The sequence below is a fragment of the Ochotona princeps genome, chromosome 3 (genome assembly GCF_030435755.1).
Source record: "Ochotona princeps isolate mOchPri1 chromosome 3, mOchPri1.hap1, whole genome shotgun sequence".
Classification (NCBI taxonomy): domain Eukaryota; kingdom Metazoa; phylum Chordata; class Mammalia; order Lagomorpha; family Ochotonidae; genus Ochotona; species Ochotona princeps.
In genome coordinates, this window is record NC_080834.1 from 108864177 (window position 1) to 108885145 (window position 20969).

The 20969-nt window shown below is 43.5% G+C and overlaps 1 long non-coding RNA gene across 1 annotated transcript; it reads right to left on the reverse strand.

Annotated features, from left to right (window-relative positions):
* Nucleotides 1–14072: 14072 nt before the first annotated feature.
* Nucleotides 14073–15727, reverse strand: LOC131479836 (uncharacterized). Its single transcript, XR_009245130.1, has 3 exons — nucleotides 15609–15727; nucleotides 14510–14621; nucleotides 14073–14414 (listed from the first exon to the last, which is right to left on the reverse strand). It is a non-coding gene; the product is annotated as an uncharacterized LOC131479836 (long non-coding RNA).
* Between the last annotated feature and the right edge of the window lie 5242 nt (nucleotides 15728–20969).

Sequence of the window (20969 nt, forward strand, 5' to 3'; positions counted from 1 at the left end):
CAATGAAATAATAAGGGAAAATTTCCCTGATCTAGAGAAAGAGTTGGGAAAGGGCACAGAACTCCCAACAGGCTTGATCAAGAGATATCTAAACTACGACACATGATCATCAAGCTCTCTTCAATTGAACATAAGGAAAAGATCCTTAAATGTGCACAAGAAAAAAATCAATTGACATATAAAGGAATGCCAATTCAACTCACAGGAGATCTCTCACAGGAAACTCTACAGGCAAGAAGAGAATGGAGTGACATTCTGGATTCTAAAAGATAAAAATTGTCAGCCTAGGATAACATATCCAGCAAAGCTTTCTTTTGTCTTTGAAAATAAAATAAAAAATTCTTCCACAGTAAACAAAAGTTGAAAGAAAATGCCTCTTCCAAACATGTCCTACAAATGATACTTAAAAATGTTCCCTTGACAGAGAAGAGGAATAGCACCCAACAAAATCAAAGGCAAATGTAAAGAACATCCCAGTAAAATGACAACAGAAAACTAAATCAATGAGCAACCCATTGCTAAAATGACAGAACCAAATTACCATCCATTCATATTAACCCTGAATGTAAATGGCTTAAGCTCAATCAAATGTCATAGATTAGTAGGCTGGATTAAATAACAAAACCCATCTATTTGTTGTCTGGAAGAGACACATTTCACCAACAAAAATCAGCAGAAGCTATATCTCATGGATTTTGATGTTTTTGTTTTTGTTAGTTTCACCTCTTCAAAGCAGTTTCTTGTGATTAAATTATTCAATGATTCATAGATTATACAGTAGCATCATTTTCTTCAAGAAGGTTCTTGATTTTCTTTTTCATTTCTTCAGCGACACATTAATCATTCAGTAGCATGTTATTCAGCTTCATGATGTTGTTAATTTCTTTTTTCTTCCTGTTGTTGATTTTGTTTTGTGGCTTTTCATTGAAGGGGATGTATAATAGCTGTGTAATGGAGACTATCATATCTAGTAACATGTCATTTAACTTCATGGCATTATAAATTTCTATTTTTCTTCCTATGGTTGATTTTGTATTGTGATTTTTCATTTAAGGGGATGTACAGTAACCGTGAAATGGAGACTAACATATCCAGATGTGAAGATACAATGTGGTATGCATCTCTACTTCCAGACAATGATGGACTTACTATGAAACTGTTTAGTATATCTTGACAATAGGATGCTGGACTCTCTGCCATTGTCCATGCCCGCAATGATGGACATATGACTATGTATGAAGAACTATACTTTAGTAATGATATAGAGGAACTCGGGTGGGGGGGATTGGGGGAGGGGGTTAAGGGAAATCCCAGAAGCCTAAGGAACTGTATCATAAAATGATAATAATAATAATAATAAATAAAATATCTAATGATAGCAATAATAAACTAATGCAATCATAATCAAGTATGAAGTTCAGCAGTGGCCAAAAAAATAAATAAATAAAATTGAAGAGTCCAACATCAAAACAGCTGCAGTACAACTTGCCATGGTGAAGACGGTGAAGGTGTAGATGTGGCGCATTGTGAACACAGTTACCAGGCAGATACACGAGGAGCATCTGAACAAATCTATTCTGAAAATGTGGCCCAAGGACCAATGCCCCCTACCATTCCATATGACATTGCTAAGAATTGAAAATAGACATTTAGAAAATTGTAGCAATAAGGTAGAAATCATGCCTACAGTCTAAGAATTAAAAATATGATCTCTACATCTGTGAACAGACTATAATTTTAAAGAATTTTTCCAAGAATTGGAAAGATCTTTCTGCCCTGAAGCAGGCTTAACCCATGCAGGTGCATGGCATTCACAGTCAACCATGTGGAACAGAGGACAAGAAGGCTAGGCAAGCTCTAAGCAGGGAGTCCAAAGAACAAGTTAGGACTCCTAAGACCAATGGCCTTGGAAGAAATGGGTGTGAGTGACCCTGGGAATGTGAGAAAATAACCCAGCATTAAGAAACGATGGTAAAAGATGGAAAGACTTCATTCTAAGTTGAAGAGTGTGAATTCTGTGGTGTGTGGCACAGGGAATTATGAAAACGTATGATCGGCCAGTACCACAACAGCATCTGCACTGGGTGGGGCACACTCAGCAGCTGCCTGCTAGCTGATGCACGGCACACTTGCTGCAGAGGCTATGCAGCCAGATGCCCACACGGGCAGCCAGGTTCCCTCCATTGTAAGGTGAGCATTACCTATCCAGCTAGCACATGCCCCATGTAACCAGCACATGCCTTGCAGATCTAGCCAACCATTTTCATTTAGATATACACACCCAGGGTGCCATATCCTTAATCTTTCGAAAGAAGCTGAATGCTGAATTCTAAATTTCAAATGCTAGCCCCAATCTGAAAAATTATCAAAAGACACTGTTAAAGAAAAGTAAAGAGGCCAGTAAGATGGAGATGGTGCCGTGGGCTCCCCATTGACACCTCAGCTTTGGTCTAGAAAACAGAAGTGTGTTACATCTGTCACAATGACAGACTGCTTCTCATGTGCATTTTGGTCCCCAGCGCGTACAAGAATTATTTTTAAGAGGCATGATGTGGCCATGTGATCCTCTGCCTTCAAGGACGCCTGCCGGTGTGACGGACTGCTGCCTGCGTGTGCTGACATACCCCAGTGTGGTGCATACCTGAAGCTCCTGCTCACTCGGCGTAGCAGCAAGGAGCATGAGTAATGGCAGCCATCCTTTATGGCGCCTGTCAGTACCGCCATTCCTAAGGCTAGAGAAGTGTACGATTATTATTAGCTCTTCCCTCCCTTGAAAACCAGCGCCGTTAAAATCCTTGGACCAAAACCAGGCTGCCTGAATCAGCTCTGATCAGAGCAGTACGCTCCCTCCTTTTCGCTTGTGTAACTGTTGTGGCCTGGGCTTGATGTCAGCCAAGGTAAAAGCAATATCAGGATGCAGCTGGTAGCCCCGTAGGACACTTGCAAATTATAGGGCTCTTGGAAAAGGAAAAGTTGTTATTCCAGAAAGAGGAAGGGGGTGGGGTGCGTCTGCCATAAATGTGCATGTTAGAGAGAGTGGGGGAGGGAGAGAGGAGAGGGAAATAAAAGAATCAATAAAAATTCTCTTCCCAGCTGTTTTTTTCCACAACCTGCAGAAAGCTTACACGTCTTTTTGATTAAAGTGCAGCTTTCAGGCCCTTCCCTGGCAAACTGCCAACAGCCAGCTTACGGTGAGCTCAGCTATTTTAAGGTGGAACTGTTTGCATTTGCATGGAGAAGAATTGTTCTTCCACAGATTACAGTTTCACAGCATCTCAGAAGGGAAGCTGCAATCCAAACCCGAAGAAACAATATGGAGGAAGTGACCTCGGGTCTTCAGGAAGAAATTTTTTTTGTTTTATAATCAGATCCAAATGACCCAGTTTCTTTGTTCCTTCTGCACATTGTACTGTTCCGTGGAACCTGATTTAGACTCGACAGGGTTAAATTTCTGTGGGCACTGGCGTCTTAAACGCTCCCAGTGAAACATCATCATTCAATTACAAAAATGACTAACGCTTTAAATCTGTTTAGTTCAGGTGGACATTTTCTAATTCATTTATCTTTAAAATGTATCCTTTCAGAGATCCACATTCCTACACAAAATTTCAATTTCTTCCCCCAAAAAGATAAGCATTAAGGATTGCTGGGTGTTAGGTTTTTTTGTAAAGCATAGTCATCTTTATATTTTTCTAGTAAAATGTATTGGTCTTTTCCCTCCAAGGACTTCGGGTCTGTGTTTGGAAAACATATCGCAGTACCCATGCACACATGTGGACTTGCTCTGCTGCTAAACTGAACCACAGCTGTCACAACACTCCATTCCAGAACACTTGCCACACACCGCCCCACCCCTAGCCACCTCCTCCCAGCCAGGAAGAGTTCCAGAGTCGCCTGAGCTAATTATTGTGCTTTTTTCTAAGATTTATTTATTTTTATTGAAAAGTCAGATAGAGGGTGGGTACCTGGGCCACCACCCAATTCCTTCTCAGACGCTTGAGGCAGGGTACTGGGTCAGCAACAAGGCAGCCAGCAGAGGATGCAGGTCTCCCAGACAGAAGCTTCACACGCTGTGCCACAATGCCACCACAATACCACCACCCCCTCGAGAAAACAATGGTAGGATTCCTTTTTTCCATCTTTTCCCAAGATTTCTGCTCTTTGCTGTTATTAGCCCACAGAAGTTCCATCTGAAGATTTCCCAATTACGCCGTAATGATACAAAATGACCTGTATACATCTGGCCCATAATGATGATTTCCAAGAAATAGAGAAATTGACATGTATTATGAGGTAAAGAAAACAAAATCAGGCATAGAAATACCAATGTCAATGTTAATTTTTCAAAGCTAAATAATACCACGCAGAGTAGAGACGCAATGGAGTAGCTTGCTTTCCTTGCCTGGAATAAAAGATTTTGCTTTCCCTGCTCTTTCCAATTTCCTTCTGTCTCTTTACCTGAAGTTTTGAAGTTTTTGATTCCTAAAACGATTCATTTGTATTGGACGTAGGCAAAGGGGAACCTTGGTTTTAATGCCCCTAACTCATGAGAGTAAGTCACTAAATTGTAGGGTGGTTCTACAAATGCAGCTATGGGTCAGACGTCTGAGTGTGGAAATTCTCTTCACTCTCAAAGGGTACAACCAACCTCAGCTAAAAGACGCAGTGAGAGGATCCCTGATGGCTTTGGGCATAGAACTTTCCATGTCAGGTGCAGGAAAGGATCACCTTTCCCTAGCGATGATCTCAGCTTTAACTCACATGGTGTAAGGTCAGCAGGTCTTCAATTTTCAGGGTCAGGCCCTCTTAGAGAATTTTAAAACGGTCATGAAGAGTTTTCTTCCTATGTAAATACACATAGGTCTATGCCACACTGTAAAAAAATAAGTCCTTTCTAGGTCCCCATTGCCCAATTTGTCAGCTTGCTCAGGAAGGATGTGCTGTGGAGCCAAATTCATGCAAAGCAAACCCAGAGTCTCATACTAAACCAGAATGCCAATTGATTCATTTAGAACTGGAGATGTGGCTTGGTCCAGGAGCTAGGCCAAGTGTCTGCACATTCCTTTCTGGTAGGTAGAGCTTCACAGGAAATCAAATCCCAGATCAGAAGGCTTCCTGGGGATTTTAGAAATAGAACACAGGAGGTGGATGTTAGCATGCCATGGCAGCCACACCAAATCAATTTCCTTTCTCCACACTAAGGATATCTGTGTCTGTGGCCAACTTTGGAGACCCCCTCACCTCTAGAGTTGCTGCTCTTCACTTTCCAGTATGCAAAAAGACAGTGCTCAGAAAATAAGAAGATTCCTTAGCTCAAACAAGGTGAATACAACTGAGGACTTGCATATTTGGTTGCACTCTAATCCTTTCCCCTATAGGCTGTCTTCTTGATAGAATCTTTTTTATTATTATTGTTAATAATCTTACATAGTTAACTACGGTGTAAAGGTTTAGGGGCTATAGGGATGTGGGTAAGATTTTTATGTCCATATTGTTTCCTTCATGTATCTGAGGTAAAGGGGGATATTGAGGGAGAAGCCCCACCCAGTTTCCCACCCGCCGAAAGTCCCAGATTTGGGGCATGCTCTGAGATACCTGCTCAAGTGGTTGTAATAGTTCTCCAGTTGTGAATCGCTGCCAGTCTCGCCACTTCCAGCTCGATGAGGTCATTGAAGAATCCATTGATTGTCATAGTCCATCATAGAGTCTTTATCCGCCCAGTATTTCGCTGCCAACATATAGTTGAGGTGGTTGATTGACTTGTTCTGTCCTCTGTCTTTTCTTGGCTAGGGTTCTGAGTCCAGCAGTTCGGTTGGGGAGATCTTCAAAGAAACTTTGAGGTATTCCCAGATCAGATTCCCATATGTTCTAGTAAGCACAGGGCCCAGCACAGTCCATCTCCACAATCAGCTGGTGGTTGCAGTTGCTGGGTTGGTTCTGCTCTCAGTCCCGACTTGCACTGGAACCAATGGGTGTTGTAGTCCAACCTGGTTCTGCCCAGCACGTACTCAGCCTTTTTATCAACTAGTGGGAGCTGTAGCCCAGTGGGGGTGACCCACAATAACCCCTCCAGCTACGCCTCCCACCCTGGCCTGCCAGTGTGCATAGCCGACTAGTCCAGTCTGTCCTGCCTCCCATTTGGCTCCTATACCTATCAATGGAATGGGTATTAAAACTTAGTTCCTTCTAACCAACTCAACCATCTAGCCCTCACGGATGTGGCCGAGTGCCTCTCCATCTAGCCACCCCAGCCTTCATCCTAGTTCTGATGTCCTCCCGTGGGAGTAGTGACCCAAGAGGGGGGAACCCACCACTTCCTTAGTCTGGTCTGTCCCCATCCCTGCCCATGCTATCTAGTGGGAGTAGCTGTCCGGCGAGGGGACCAGCCCTCAATCCCCCGCTGGCTCTGCCCTCTTCCTTCCTGGTTCTCACGTGTGCTGGTTGCGTGCTGCATTCAAATCTAGTACAGGTAACCTCACCTTGGCTTTCTATCTTGTGTACTAGTTCTTGTCACGACCAAACCCGGCCCGACCCACACCCTGTTCTGGCGCCTGGGTTTGCCAGTGGATGACATGAACCGTTTCAGCCTGGTCCACCCCTGACCCATGCCAAACGGATTCCTTTCTTAGGGCTGGGATGGACTGAACCACTCTGCAGGTTGGCAGCTGCGCAGTGGCGTCTTGGCTAAGCGGGATCCGGCTAAGGGCTCTAGGCAAAAACACCCCGCAAGAAGGTAGATGAGCCCTTGGTTTTGGGCAGCCAGTGCACCATGTGGTGCCAGGCTCTGCCTGCTGGCCACCTGGCAGCAAGCTCTGGGTCTTTTTAAATTGTAAAAGCTGCTCAGGGCCACTCATGAATTAGACCAACTTTTGTATAGGTGAAACATGAATTCAAGGCAATTGCCAGTGATAGGGGCATGTAACTTTGTGCTTACACCGGCAGGTCTACTTTAGTCAGGGATGCTGGGCCACAGTGTCTTGGGCAGAGGCCAGGACAAGTGTGGGAATGAGATAAGCTGAGTCAGAGCAGCCACTGTCAGACGCAGGATCTGCAGTTAGCAACAGGCCAATTTGGGGAGCTGGGGGGACACCCTAAATGGGATGAGGTTCCCACTAAGGAGCAAGTGTGCTGGAATGGGGGCTGCATTCTGGTTAGGCAACAGTCGTACTCTCCCGTGGCACTAGTGTGGCTGGGATTGGTTGCTCCAGGCCGGGCCAAACATCAACACCAACTGGTGTCCTGGGGAACCAGGATAGACGTGGGACTGACTAGACAAGGTCTCAATCCCCTACTGAGCCATCTGTGAGCTATACATGGGTATGGACAAGCCATGGCCGGGCCGATACATCCAACAAGAACCAGAACGGGGTGAAAGCCAGCCAGAAAAACCACTGTCCCTGCTAGGACAGAAGGTGAACTGAGTAGGGCTGGCTCATGGACCCCCTGGTTTGTGCAAAATAAGCACAAGAAGCAGGACAGGAAACTGCCCAGAATAGGCCATGGAAAGTTTCCCACCAACATACATTTAGCTTCTTGATAGAATCTTTAAGCCTCTTGAGGACTGGAGAATGGTCGTATTACTGGTGATTCTACAAACCGTATCTTAAGTAGCTGATTATAATGTGAGTTGAATATTTCTAACTTGTATTTGAGAGAGACCTTCCTCAAGCTTGGCCTCTTGATGTTGTGAGCTCATGCTGGCTGGATATGCTCAGCCACCAGCCACTGATCGTGGAGTGGCTCATTTGCAGCAGCATAGGACAGCCAAAGCACAGCTCACCTTGAGCAGCTGTTTAAATGCATGCATGATATTTTTGAAGGATACTTGCTTTCCTTGGTCTTTCTCAGACTATTATTTCACCGTGTATGCCTTCACTGGGCCATTCAATGGAGCCCAGAGACATGCTGAGCTAAAATGGAAATGATTTTCTCTACTTGGTGTGCCACCAAAACTTGCCTCCTCATCTCCCACCCCGTCCCTCTTGCAATGAATTCCATCAAATGCTAAAACTGTAAAAATTCTTTTTCAACACATCAGCGACTGCCACAGAAGTTCCCATCTCTGTTGTAAAGACTCAAAATCATCTCCTAAGTTATGCTGATGTAATCATTTGAACAGTGTTTTTTTTTTTTTTTAAGGACAAAAGAAAAAGGCTCACCCTTGTGAGGAACCCTGTCAAAGAAGATATAAAAGTGTCTGTAAGTACAAAATTGTAAGCCTGTGAGCTGTAACCAAGTCAAAGGCCAAAGTAGAAGCAGAGAAGCAGGTCCCACAAAGAGCGTCAGAGCAGAGGAGTCACGGGGAAGAACACAGTGTGTGCCAGTGAACTAAGGCTGTGCAGGCCACCAAGAAACAGGAAGATTTCTGCAGACAAGAAGCCAACAGCTGATGAGGTGATCTTTGTAAGAACACTAGGATGATGTAAACAGGGTTAAAGTGGGGGTTCCAGGACAGAAAGCAGGAATCATTCCATGGAAACTGCATGAAGGTAGCAATAAGTCAAGCAGAGTACGATCATGGGATCCAGGTGTGCACAGGAAACTTCTTCCTCAACCAGCATCTTCAGTTGAGACATCATGAAAATCAGCTCAAGATGCTCCAGGGACAGTCATGATCCTCCTGCCTCCTGACAAGTTAGATTTCCTGGGAACACATTGAATAGGAAATGCGATCTCTATAAGTGCAGAATTTACAAATGCTTCCCCTTGGGCTGGCGGTACTCCTGGGTGGTGTGATCCTCCTCGGGTTCTGAGGTGCTCTGTCTTCCATTAAAACTAAATGGAAACCTCCAACAGAGAGGAGGCAGTTCCCAAAACATGTTGAAGTTTGCCAAGAGTTAATTTGTATTTTGGGCAAAAATGGTATCACTTAAATTAATGTTCTTTGGTAAATACTAATTAAAGAAATGCCTAGGAGATTTGCATTTGATTAATACCAATGAAAAAAATTTATTTCTGAAGACGAGCATGAATTCTATGAGATATTTTCTATTAAATTATGCTAAGGAGCTTTTTGCTGAGTCCAATTCTTCCTCAACAAAACACCACAGTAATCCAGAAGCAATACTTATTATTACTGCAACATAGAGGCAGTACTAACTGAACACAAACATAACCAGACATAAAATTTTTCTATCAAACGTTATATACAAAATATTTTCAACTTTTTTCTTTAATTGCACTTTAAAAAGCATAGGATACTGCAATAGTATTAACAGGTGTTCAATCACCTGTGAAGAGCACTGGTGGTAAAATGCTATGTTGAAACTCACGTATTCTTGAAACTGAATCAGCTTACTTACTTCCTTTGGCAAACCTGCCAGTTTTAAACAGAACATGGAATTCACAACTGGCATATCTCATTTCCTGTAAGAAACTGGGCAGTAGCTCTTTCTCCTGGTCCAATTGGGGTGTTACAGTGAAATATCTTAGATTAATCATTTCTAATTAATCAGCAGGTCCAGTGAGCTGTGATAACCTGTTCCTTATAGATACCATCTGCAAACTGCATCACGGGGTGGAAGGGAAGCTCCCTTTGCTCTGTTTTATAAGGGTGATGATCCGTTTGGGAGGAATTTGCTTTCTTGACCTAGCAAATTTCCCGATGTCCCACCTCCCAATACCACTGTGCTGGTGAGTAAGTTTCAACATGCGACCTTCAGAGTAGGGAGACACAAGTGTTCGAATCATACCACTGTTGCTAATCTATAACTGTTCATCAAATCCTGAATTGTTTCTTTAAATTAACAAATAGTTCCAGAAATTAAGCAAAAAAAATGCATCATTGCCTTTGGATAAAATAATATATTAAATTTGGTGGAGGCTATATGAGGCGTTCTTTTTTGATTATTTTGTTTTGTTTTGTCTCTCTACCTTCAAATGCATCTCCACTTTTCTCTGCTTTGCTTTGTTCCTGGAAAGGCTGATCTCTATAGACAGTATCCCTTAGTAACCTTTCCCTGTCACTTCAGATTAAGTTTGGGGCTTGGCGTGGTAACCTAGTGGCTAAAGTCCTTGCCTTGCATGAGTCGGGATCCCACATGGATGCTGGTTCTAATCCCGGCAGCCCCGTTTCCCAGGCTTGTGGCCTGGGAAAGCAATCAAGGACAGCCCAAAGCCTTGAGATCCTACACACATGTGGGAGACCAGGAACAGGCGCCAGGATCCTGGCTCCAGCCATTGTGTCTGCTTGGGGAGTGAATCAATGGATGGAAGATCTTCCTCTCTGTATATCTGACTTTCTAATAAAATAAAAAATAAATCTTAAAAAAAAAAAGATTGAGTTTGTAGAAAGGAAGACACTGCTGCAATGGCTCAGTGGCTAAATCCTCACCTTGCAAGCATTAGCATCCCATATGGGCACCAGTTCATGTCCCAGGTGCTCCACTTCCCATTCAGCTCCCTGCTTGTGCCCTGGGAAAGCAGTTGAGGATGACCCAAAGCCTTGGGACCCTGCACCCACACAGGAGACCCAGAAGAAAGAAACTCCTGGCTTCTGGCTTCGTTTCAGCACAGCTCTGGCGTCTGTGGTCACTTGGGGCTTGAACCAACAGGTGAATCTTTCTTTCTATCTCCTCTTCTCTCAGTAAATCTGCCTTTCTGATTAAAACAAACAAACAAACAAACAAAAGACACCAGCAAGAGAGTAAAAGGTTGAATATGCAAAGGTCAGGTTCTAAAGGTCTAAGTCCCTTCCTCCCTGGTCTGAATCCAGGCAGCTCTTGGGATCCTTTTGGCTACAGTTCCTGTCAGGGGCCTCTTTATCTTCTCAAGTTTTTATCAACCGTTCCCACAGGTCCTCTTCTTTGGAGCTCAAGATAGTAACACTATCCAGCTGTTCCTAGTCTCTGTGTATCTCATGCTTCCTCACTGACTCTCTTAACCAGCTTTTCTAAGATCCTCTTTAACATGTTGTTTCAGCTAAAAACTTCTCTGACATGTCATCTGTCGTCTGCTACAAAATTCACTGATGCATGATGCCTCACCCCAGATCCTTGGTCATTCATAGCGCAGAACAAATTATAGAAAAATGAAACAGATGCCTATTTGGGAGATGAAAGAGTTCCTTATTTTGAATCAGATGATGATCCCACACAGTTAGGACTTGAGGACATTGCTATATGCATAGATCATCAATGAAGTGAGATGATGCCATGTACATCTCATGCCAGGTGGCTTCCAGAGACAATAAGGGCCGTGTTTAGAGGAAAACAATCGTATTTGGGGGCATAGTAGGAAAAGGTTTTCATGGTACGAAAAGGATTTAGAGAAGATAAGACTTGAACTCATGTTAAAGGGTACATAACACTTACCCTAGGAAGACGAGAGAAGAGATCAGTGCTCAGGGGAGACATTCAGTGTTCCCAGTGGGGTGGAGGAAGGAAATGGGGTAAGGAGCCAGTGGACCCACAGGCTGGACACTGGCAGGTGTACTTTAGACCATCATCAGTTTATTTGCAGACCCTTCACTTTCATTATCCTCCCATCCTCCAGCAATCTAGGATACACTGATTGCCATGTGATCCATGTCAATTATTCCAAAGAAATCTCTTTATTGGTATTACTCATCCTTTTCCATAAGAATTTCCACCCTTCCAAATCTCTAGTATCAGAAGCCTCCCGCTCGGAATTTCCACAACATAACGTCAACTCTGAAAATCTTTCGGGCTTGAGATTTGGCAGTATTCTTTCTTTTTCAATCAGCCTGAGATAATCATTTGTTTTCCATGTAATCAATTTAGTCCTTGGAGCCTGCACTTCACTAGGAAACCATTTGGGGGAAGGAGAGGTATTCATTCAAACTCTCCTGGTTCATCGAGTCAATTAAAAATGAGAAAGCTAGGCATCTTCCTTCTTGCTGATACTTCACAATGTTTGTTTTAGGAGAGTCAGGTTTAAGGGTCTCTGACACTTGACTGTGATATTCTTGTCTCTGCTCACTTCAAACATTGTTTAGACTATTCCTGGGGGTTAAAATATCCTTATCCAGCTCTACACATGGCTTCCAAGAGGGCTTATCACATCCCTCATGGAAAACTTTTTTTTTTAGCATGGAAATGATAAGACAATGACAGGAAAACTGCACCTGAAAGCCAGTAGTGATGAACAGCATAAAATTGCAAAGTTTAGGTAGTTGAACTAAATTAAGGTTACAGAAAATTTGCTGACAGCCTGGAAAAATATTATGTAAAATCAGCCACTTCCCTGCGTGCAGTCTGAAATGTAAAATACATTTAACACCCAACACTGTGTAGGGGACTCTAGCTATTTTGGGCTATTCTAAACAAGGACATCTGTATGTTCCAAAACATACGCTTCCACATTAACAAAGGAAAGCAGTGGGGAAAGAACTGTGCAATGGTGTAACTGAAATGGCCATTTTGAGATTTTCCTAAAAGTTCTGCATTGCAGAAGTAATTCCCTGACAATCAATTTGACAACTCTCAGTCATTGGAAACCACTCTGTCACCAGATATCTGAAAAAGCAAACACGGTGACTTCACCCCAAGCAGCAGGACTGTGCCCCATCTCATTGCCCCTAGGTCTGTGCTTGAGGGACAAACCTCTCACAGGGGCAGCATCACTCTTTACACTGCTGGCAGCTTACGGGTCTAGCTTTCTGATTTCCTTATTATTTTCAGTGGCAACAAGGCTCTCTGGATCCTCCAGGTAAAGTCATGATTTGTGCTCATTTCAAAGGCAAATCTTTTTCCCTCCTCCCATTAAGAAGTACTATTAATCGTCAAATGCGTTAGCAAGTATTTAATGAACTCTTATCATGATCTCAACTGGGATAGGAGCTTTGGAAGACAATAAAACATGAGTTCTGACCTCCAAGAGCTCATAGAACAGTTTGCTGGAGTAAGACCAAGGCAATGAAATAAATCTAGCAAAGATACAGAAACCTGTAGAAATACACTTCAGATAGTACTCTGCATAGGTCCAGTTCTCTGGATATTCCAACAGCATACCCATTTTTATTAAGGATTTCCTCTGCTCACCCAATAGTGGTTAGCTTTCAGAGCTTTTCAAACATGAGCCCTGTTATGTTCCTACCATACTGGCATGCAGCTTTTGGACACCAGCCTGTTTCCTTGCTCCTCCCTTATCTCTCTGGGATCCCTGATTTACCCTCTCCTGAAGCTCCCACCATCTGGATCTGACTTTCTGTCTCCCTGGACCTAATTATGTCCACATTCTTTAGAGCTATCTCTTCCCTTTTGCCCATGACGCATAACCTTTTATTAAAGAACAATTAATTCTTTGCTTTTCCAATGTTCCCTGCTCTGGTTTTTTTGTATTCTATTCAACTCAGATTGACAGATGAATACAAAAGATGTGTTATGTTGCTACCCATCTCCAACATGTGCACCTGTGAGCACATGCACAGAGAGAGAGAGACAGAGAGAGAGAGAGAGAGAGAGAGAGAGAGAGAGAGCCTTTCTTCACCTCACTGGAGTCACCAGGCAAGTTTTACAGCACTAGAAATTAAAGCTTAAAATGCCCAACTAAAATTGCTTGAAATTTCAGAAGGCAAATAAGAAGCAGCAGATAAACACACGTGAGTAACATTGTGACAAGGAAACTAAACAGAGGTCTGAACAGTCCATGGCACAAGCATCCCATATGGGCACTAGTTCAAGTTCTGGCCCTTCCACTTCCAATCCAACTCCCTGCTAATTTGCCTGGAAAAATGGCAGAAGATAATCCAAGTGCTTTGGTCCCTGGGTCCACATGGGCAACACAGAAGAATCTCCTGATTCTTGGCTTCAGATCAGCATAGCTCCAGCCATTATAAACATTCAGATAGTGAACCAGTGGATGGAAGCTTTCTCTTTCTCTCTCTCTCTCTCTCTCTCTCTCTCTCCCTCTCTCTCTCTCTCTCTCTGGCTTTCAAATAAAAAAATCTTTTTAAAAAAGAATACACCAAGAACTCTTCATTCTGAGTTGATTCTCAATTAATACAGCTACAACAAATCACTCAGTCTCTAGGCCTTGACTTCAGTGTATGTAAAGCCATAGACACAGTCTAACTGGACCTAAATCAGATGACTCAGGGCGATACTAATGCTCTGAGTAATTTCTTCTATCTTTTCCTGATAATATCAGGAAAGTCCAGACAATGTTTGGAAATAATTTGGCTACTATGGAAAATGGGAGAGAAAATATGGGAGGTGATATGGAGGATGGTGGGGTCTGTGCTTCCTTGACTCATCAAAGCAATGCTCCCAATGGCCACCATCAAGGGATTCCAGCAGACAGGGTGCATTTCAGAGCCCTGGAATAGATTTCCCTATTTTTCTGGGAGCAGCTAAGCTTTGGCACTATATGAAAGTGTTTCCTCACAGATTGCTACCATCCAGGCAGGTTAGTTCTGAAAAGCAGCATGCTGACAGGTATGTGTGCGTATGCGGCTGCAAGAGACAAACAATGATCATTAATTAAGAAGAGGACCCAATGACAAGATATTACAAGTCCTTTAGTGCTAAAATCTTGCCTGACTACTTACCTTGGCAGTGCTTTCAGACTCGTGAGCCAGTTATTCCTGTTGGACTGCAGAGTTATTCTCATGGGTACAGAAAGTCTTGAGAAATTATCCTACACCAAACAGCTACTATTTCCTAGAAAGAATCCCAATGTGAAAAATGTGCCCACCTTTTTGTAGGTTGATACTGAAAACCACTTTTTATCTGGATAGCACTTTGCATGAGACCCACATGTGTTTCTGCTCCTCCTCCCCTGCCTCCCTTTCAGCCCAGCAGCACTTTGAGAGGGGGCTGATGCAAAATCAGAAGCTCAAATATGCCTGTTCATTCGGCTCCCTGACATCAAGATATCTCACCAGTACTAACTGTAGTACTAGCTCACATTTCATTGTTCATCTTAGTGCCTTGGAAGATAGAAGTGTACCAACACAGAAAAAAGAGTTAAGACAAACAAAAGCAAAGCAACGGATGCTTGGCATGTGCATGTAAATCCCTGTTTGTTACATTAAGGTTAAGATGACTGAATTCCTTAAGTAATGGTGATCTTGTGTTTCTAGATATTTGCTCAATTTCCTAAAAAAAAAAATTAGTCAGTCCTACTAAGTAATCCATCCAGTGAGTACTTCACAGATATTTTTAATGCTTGGAACTCATTGGTTCATCCAAACTCCAGTCACTTTGAAAATAAACAAAATGAAAATGTTTATTTTCAAAGTGAGTTGAATGGTGAAAGGGAAATACAACCATAAACAGCACATTTTTGCAATAGGTATCCCTGCAAGATAATATCATTGGCTGAGTTTGCTTTTTGGTTGGACATTTCTGAATCTTTCAACCTATACAAGCAAATGAATTTCTACAATTAAGAAGAAGGTTGTGTGTCGTGTGTGTCCTGAAAATGATTGCATGGTAGATAGCAAATGCAATTGTTCTGAGGATGAAGAAGCCTCACATGAATGCATGTTGCAGTAACTATCCTGAAACATCTTCACCAAGTCTCCTGGAACTCACTGGAGTACCCCATCCAACTAGAAGATTTTGAAGAATGATACTGTGTATATGTATTCCCTTCCCACACAAGGACAAGCTAGAACCAAACTTTAATAGACTTTTTTAGGAGACCATTGTAACCCTTTAAGATTTATTTGCTTATTTGAAAGGAAGAAAAAAAGATCTTCCATCCTCTGGTTTTGCATCCTTCATGCAAAGGTTGGGCTGCTCCAAGTCATATCCAGGATTGAGCAGTTTCAACCGAGTCTCTCCAATTTGGGAGACGGGAATACACATTTTTTCCATCTCCTGCTGCTTTCGCAGACACATTAGGATGGAGCTGGATTGGAAAGGAAGCCACTGAGATGTGAACTGGAGCTCTAAAATGGAGTGCCAGCAAGGCAGCTGGTAGCTTAGCTTGCTGTACCACAACTCTGGCCTAATAGATTTTTGAACATTGTATTTTTGTGATGCTTACTAAAATTTAACATTTTAGAAACACTCATTTGGGACAAAAATGCAAGCATGTGGAATGTCAGGATTTTGTTACTGGATCACAAATGTCAGTGGGTATAGCCATCTTGATGGGTTGTAGGTAGAACAGGCACAGATGGGCAGGTAGGCTGGTGCAAAAAGGAAATACAATAATGTTGATTACAAGCTTTACCCAGATGTCATGTGAGGCTTTTCCAAAGCCTTGCTAATATGTAAACTCTCAGGGCAAACACATAGAGCATGCACTGCCTCCCCCCTCCCACCCTTCCTGCCTCTGTCTCCCTTCCATTTCACCACTCCTAGCACTTCTTTTATTTTTATCACAACTTCACTTGTCAAGGATTCCACATGGGGATTTATTGTATCATTTTAAAAGACCTACAGTGTAAATCACAAAGCAAACAAGAATGGACTTGTGTACATGAACTACACCTCTTCCCACAGAAAAGGGAGTGGTTTAAAAACAAAGCACACACTTTAAACAGCAGAATAGTTTTCAACCTCACTCCATCCTGGGAGGCAGGATAAAGGAAATGTGTTGGAGGTTTACTTAACAGCCCTCATCAACAATGGTTTCTGAATCAGAGATTCAACTTTATTTCCAGCTCACTCGTCATAACTATGCCAAGTGCTCTTTGCTTCCTACATTTAATCCTTACCTCTTCCCTTCCTCCACCTCTGCTCCAAAGAGTGTGGGGAAAAGCCCATCACATGGATTAGCAGCCAGCATCCCTGTAATTCACCACTTCAGTCCTATTTCTGATGCCCTGAAGGATGTGAGCTTTGTCACACATGCACTTGTAGAACACATTAGCTGAGTTTTGTTTTTTTTTAAGATACTCTCTTTATCCTCTTGAATTATTCTAGATAAAAAAGACATGCTGTCTTCAGAACTATAGAGTGGTGTCTTTCATCCTCACATTTAAAATCATAAAAAGCTAGGTTATATATTCTAAGAGGATAAAAACCGTTTCTCCCCCACTCACCTTCATCCTGACACAAGGCTCGTGCGTGAAAGATGCAGATCGCATCTGAATTGAAAGGCAGTCAAACTGAAATAGAAATTCAAGTATATCGCTAACCAGGATGAGACTGCTGTGTTTTTAAAAACTGTGCTGTGGTTAGGCAGGCTGGTTCAGAACCCGCCATGCTGTGGGTGCCCAGCTGTGCCAGGTAAGCACACTGCTTCCAGGATCAGAAGAGCCCGGAGGATGAATTTGCCTATAATGCTCAAGGAGTCGGCCCGCTAAACATCTGGATGGGAAGCCTGCAGAGACTTGGCAGTCATGTCTATCCAAAGGGAAGAAAGTCCCTCTGTCTCTGCGAGTAAGCTTTCTGGAGAGAGCCGCCCTCAGCAGTGTCCAACTGTGACCAATCGCCTCAAATCCGTACTTTGCTAAAGCAACTCCAGGATGAAACAAGGTATGCGACAAGAGGACCCCAACTCAGGGGTCCCCAAAACCTGGCTTGGGACAAAGAAAGGCAGTGAGTGTAGGCTGCCTGGCTAAAGCAGGAGACTAGGAACTTATTTTAAAATGTGCGTGAAGGACCCAGCACAGTAGCCTAGTGGTTAAAGTCCTTACCTTGCATGCACTGGCATCTCATATGGGCATCAGGTTTGTGCCTTAGCTGATCCACTTTTTCATCTAGCTCCCTGCTTGCGGCCTGAGAAAGCAGTAGAAGACCGCCCAAAGAAGTGGATGGCTTGGGAGCCTGCACCCACATGGAAGACCCAGAAGAAGCTCCTGGCTTCGGATCAGCTCCACTCCAGCCATTGAGGCCACTTGGGGAGTGAACCAGCAGACAGAGGATCTGCCTCTCTGTCTCTCCTTCTCTCTGTGGATCTGACTTTACAAGACATAAATCCTTTAAAAAAATTAAAATTAAAAAATGTATGTGAAGTTGGAGTAACTCCGTTAGCTCAATTTCCAGCTGTGAACATTTTAAATCCCCCCGCCTCCTATAATAGAAGCTAAGAGTTTACACCACAAGGGTACAGGCTCAACAGAGGTCCTGGGAGAAGATGAAGGCTTCTCAAAGCAGGTAAGGGATGACTAGCAAAGAGAATTCCCACAGAATCCGCTAGCCAAGAGCAGGGCCCCACCTTAGTGACTTCTAACAGCTTTTACATATTCAACAGTCTTCTTCATACAGTAGCTCCAGAAAGACCTTTTTGTCTTTTTTTCCACCCCTTTTCCATTTTACAGATCTTTTGCAAATAAAGTCATCCTTCCTCACTTTAATGTGTAAAACATTTCCAGCTGAAATGCAACTGAAGTGTGCCAGAGCAAAGATTCCAACACAATTTTTCCAAGTCAGTAGGAAAACCAAGCATTAAGTATAAGGAGCGTTGTCTGAGAGAGAACACAAGCAGAATGTAGCTGCTTATCCATTGGGTACAGAGTAAAGAGAGAGGATGAAAGCCTAGGAAAAACAGTTCCAGAGAAAGGCAAGCACACGCAAACGCCTAGGGAAGAACTGGGCAGTGCTGGGAACCAGTGCTGCTGACAGTGAGTGGCAGCAGAAGAGAAGAAGAAAACCCTTAAGGAAGTAGAGGACACTAAAGGTCAACAGGAAATGGACTGTGGGTTACTGAAGATTAGTTGAGAGTTAAACATGCCCCAAATGTGACCCCAGCAAAGGAGGGAAGTTTTCAGTAGTAGAGTTCAAGGGGCCTAGACAGGATCCCAAAGCCTCTTGTCAATATTGCATCCCAGAATTAGAGCACAGAAGAGCCCTCCTCCAATCCCATGAAGCCTGTGTTTGCAAGCCTCATGGATGCACACATCACATCCCACATCTGCCGCTGTGTGTTTTTAATGGACTCCTCACAAGCCTAATATGGCAAACTTTCAGTCATGAGGCAGGAGCTAGAGAACAGCTTTTTTGTCTTCAGCAACCAAACCAAAGAGCCATTTCCTGTGAAACCAGATAGATAATTAAGGGAAAAGCAAAACCGCATTTCGGGGTCATCAGTCCAGCCCTGCAGCTTCTAAAACAGAAATCAACTTGGTGAATCAAAAAAGGCTTGTCTGGATGTGCCTTAAGCTGAGTGGTAAGATCCTGCTTGGAGAATTGGGCAACAGTAGGAGGCATTTCTGGAAATCATCTGCAGGAAAGGTGACTGACGCCGCTGCATGGATTTTCCCATGGTTCATTCCCCCTAGGCTGCTGGAATTTTAATGTGCTGAGTGAGCCAGAGTAGAAATTTCAATTTGTTTAGGCAATAAGGAATCCTGCTAGAAGGTAACCTTCTACTCCAAACTTCTGGAAAATTTCTTCTGGTATGGTCCTAGTGTCTTTTGTTCAGACATAATGAATAAGCTCTTCTGCTTTCTGGGAAGAAACCTGTAAGCTGAGAAAGTTTGCAGCACACTGGAACATTGCAAACCTTCAAATGTCTAAATTGCCTAGCCAGGTGAGTCAACCCAGTTCCACTCTGCAACGCGCCCTGAAGCGACACAACAGAACACGGAACAGAGGTACTCTGGTAAACTTCCCAGGACCACGTGTCCCTGGGATGAAAACCGACTATGTACATAGGCAGACAAGGTATGACTTGATTCAATCTTGTTCTATTGGTATAGAGCATTTGCACCTTTGGCTCTCATTTGCAAAAAGAAAAAAGAAAGCAAAGAATAAATTACGGAAAACATGCCTTTGGACACACTTCTGCCAACATCTGAACAAGACTTTAAGGAGTTGCTAGATAACAGATCTTGGCACTATGATTCACAATTTGGTACAAAATCCTGGATGCCATGTGATAAGGGGGAATTTCACCATAACCGCAGGAAAACTCCAGTTAAGGGTCTTCCAGGATGCCTTTGGCATGGGAATCCCATGCAATTTCAGGGCGCTGGAGCCTGGCAGGTTTTCATGGCTGGGCAGGTTTTCATGGCTGGGCACCTTTCTCTGTGTATTTTCATACACCAAGCACCTGTGCTTAATGAATGTGTATTCAAATTAGACCTTCCTTACTAACAAGGATGCAGCAGTCAGGAATGTGTCAGCTTGATTGCAAGGGGAATTCAAGACAGAAGGAGAGTGTCTTTTCCTGGCCAGCCTCCAGCAGTTCGCACTCTAGACAAAGCCTTCATGATGGCACCAAAAGCTGAGTCACAGCCGGTGACCTACACAGGTGACCAGGTCCCCACAGGACTTTGCTGTGGTCTCCTGCAGAAAAAGAATTTCTTCCAATTCTACCTCAAGCATGTTATTCATCCCATATCTGGATGAAAATGTGTGTTGACTTAAAAATCAAGAGGAGGGCCAATGGAGGAGAAAACCCTGAGATAATGCTGGTAGCAGGGTTTTCTAGCTGCTTAAGAACGAACTGCAAGAGCCTGCATTGTAGAAGGGCAGTTAAGCCTCCACCTCTGTTAGCAGCATCCCATATTGGAGCACTGGTTCTCAGTCTCCACTTCTAGTCCAGCTCCCAACTAATACGCCTGGGGAAGCCGCAGAAAGTGACACAGGTACTTCAGTACCTGTCATCCACAGTGAAGATGCAAACGGTGTCCTGGCTTCAGCTTAGTCCAGCCCTGACTACTGTCGCCATTTGAGGGGGGTGAATCAGCCGAGGGAAGACAACTCCCTCCATGCCTCTCTCTGTCAGTCCTCTATATCGCTCTGCCTTTCAAATACACAAAAACAGGGCCCTGCGGCATGGCCTAGCAGCTAAAGTCCTTGCCCTAAACGCCCCGAGATCCCATATGGGCACCGGTTCTAATCTCGCCAGCTCCACTTCCCATCCAGCTCCCTGCTTGTGGCCTGGGAAAGCAGTCGAGGACGGCCCAATGCATTGGGACCCTGCACCCGCGTGGGAGACCTGGAAGAGGTTCCTGGTTCCCAGCATCGGATCGGCACGCACTGGCCGTTGCGGCTCACTTGGGGAGTGAATCATCGGATGGAAGATCTTCCTCTCTGTCTCTCCTCTCTGTATATCTGACTTTGTAATAAAGTAAATAAATCTTATAAAAAAAGAAAATACACAAA